Source organism: Rhinoderma darwinii, chromosome 13 (genome assembly GCF_050947455.1).
Source record: "Rhinoderma darwinii isolate aRhiDar2 chromosome 13, aRhiDar2.hap1, whole genome shotgun sequence".
NCBI classification, from domain to species: Eukaryota; Metazoa; Chordata; class Amphibia; order Anura; family Rhinodermatidae; genus Rhinoderma; species Rhinoderma darwinii.
In genome coordinates this window covers 26,437,137-26,439,869 of record NC_134699.1, presented here as the reverse complement: position 1 = coordinate 26,439,869, position 2,733 = coordinate 26,437,137, and positions in this window count along the sequence as shown.

The window sequence follows — 2,733 nt, the reverse complement described above, 5'->3', positions numbered from 1 at the left end:
TCAGACCCGAGTATAACTTTGTTGCACTGTGTGGGGTGTTTATGGGAGGGGGAGTACACGTCTTTTCCCCACCCCCTTTTCCGTCGCCACAGCTCCTACACAGAAGGTTCTGTAATCCTCCGGATCGGCTGTATACATATATCTGGATTCCTTTATCATGCTTCAGAAGCACACGTGCATGGACTCCGGTATCCGCACCTACGCGTCTCTGGAGAAGTCTGGCTCCAGTTCAGACAAGCCTGGAAGTTGCATAGTATTTTAATTGTAGCAGAACTGGATCTCTTAACTATTTGGCTGCTGATCCGAGCAGATCAGAATGGGATCGCTGGAAATCTACTTTAAGTTTTGACACAAGACGTTTGGAATGGTTCAGAACATCTTTATCTTAAACCCAATTCCCATTAGCCCATCCCCATGCAAATAAATTGTTACCCAGCTGGGACCATCGGTGGGGCATGATAGGACAGTGAGAAGTAAAACCAACTTGGACTCTTTCAATGTTTTATCTGGCTTGGTTCTTGTTTTTTATGTGTTATATGTATAAATTAAACATTATACCTACCCGGGCTGCAAGAAAAAAAAAATTAAATAGCTGCACGTTTCCTTGAACCTTGAAATGCCATCACTTGGATAGTATTTCGGTAGAGAAGGTCCAAATCTGGAAGACTAAGTAGAATGTCGGCTCAAAAAAATGATTGTTCCAGATAATAAATTATTGAACGTATAATGTCTGTCCATTGAAAGCGCCAGTTACCATTGTAAATATGAAGGATTTCAATAAAAACCATTTTAAACCACAGCATCGCCTTACATGTAGTACATAAAATGGTCATTAGGTGGAGCCATTTCGAAACCAGAACCTTCACGAGATTGCAGCATACAGAACTCCAGTGCTTGTTCTAGAAATTTCTATGCAATTTGTGACTATTGTGATTTTATTTCATTTCGCAAATTGGCTGCCTTCTATGCGTGTTGGTGATAGTTGCTTATATCGAGGTTCTCATGTTTTGGTTCTATGATAGTCATGCTGGCTCCGGGGTAAGGTATGGGTGCCCATGCACATAAGAGGGAAGTTGGACGGATGTCCAGATTCCCCACCCAACAGCAGCTGTAGTGGGTAAAGAAGGATCGGACATATTCGATCCTTTATTCCCCTGGTATGTTAAATGGTGTCTGGTGCCCTCGGACTGAGCATCCATGTGTGTGCAAGAATTGGAAAAAATAACTGTCGGCTGAATGAGTGTACTGCTGACAGCTATTGTATGGCCTTGTTCACATGACAGAATTTTCACGCTAATTCTGACGTGTTTTCCCTGTCTGAATCGGCTTGGATTCTGTTGGTAACAAGGCTATCATTGATGTCAATGGGATACAGCCCTGTTATTCAGACACAAGAAGCCACGAGAAACAGCACTGGTTTGTTTCTGGTGTATTTTGCTACAAAAAATAAAAACATTGGAAGCCAAAAGCAGATTATCCCCATTGAATAATATGCTTGTGGTAAACGAAGCTGTAAACCATCAAACCATGGAAGGAATAAGAGGGTCAGCCTTTGATTTCCGCCACGGAATATTGGCAAAAATACACGTTGGATGTTTCCACTGGAAAAATCTGTTATGTGAATAAGGCCTAAGTGTATGGGCAGTTTAAAGGGAAGCTACATAAAGCAGGGGTGTAGCTACGGGGGGGGGGGCAGGCGGAGCACTTTTCCCCTGGGTGCAACAGAGGGGGGCGCCAAGGCCGCACTGTCCATGACGGTGGCCTGCTGCCTCTCTGAAAGGTCGCCGCCACCTCCTCCTGCACTATAATTGTAACTGCGTCTATAGGACACAGGTACAATTGAATAGCCGGGTACGATCCACGCCCGGCCATTCAGTGCCTTTCTACGAGTGAAGCGGCGCGATGCTTGTGTCGTTGAAAGGCGCTGATTGACAGGGAAAGTAATTCTGCCCTGCCAATCAGTGCCTTTCATAGACGCAAGCGGCGCGATCACGTCATCGCGCTGCTTGCGTCGTTCAGCCCCAGGAGACTTATGCAGAAGACAGCAGGTCTCCATTGGAGCGGGAACGGGATTAAGGTGAGTATATATATATATTTTTTTTATCCTAATAAAAAAAGTGTGGCATTATTTACATGGGGGGGCTTTATCTATGGGGGAGCTCTATCTACAGGGGGCTATACATGTGGAGCACTATATACAGGGGTGGGCTATATGTGGAGCACTATAGGGGGAGATATATGTAGGGCACTATCTACATTGGGCTCTATGGCAGGCACTATCTATAGGGGCACGGTGTGTGTGGGGCACAGTGTATGGTGCTATTATAATCAGAGATGCAGTGTATGGCGCTATTATGTTTAGGGGCGTAGTGTGTTGTATAATGAGAACTTTAACTTTGTTTATAGGTGTAGAAATGTTTGCAGCTCAGATGTCTTCAGCTTCTTACTTACTTTGACAACTTCTCCCGGTCACTTGTGCAGTTTGAAAAGAGGTCTGGACAGGATGGAGAAAAAGAACTAGAGAAGTCACCGGTGAGTCACTTAGTGTATGGCCTCATTTACACGAGCGTAATATACGCGCGTACTTTTCACGCGTGTCGTACGCACCTATATTACTCTATGGGGCAGTGCAGACGATGCGTGAATTTTGCGCTGCGCGAGTGCGTGGCGTAAAACTCACGACATGTTCTATAATCGTGCGTTTTTCGCGCATCACGCACCCATTGAAGTCAA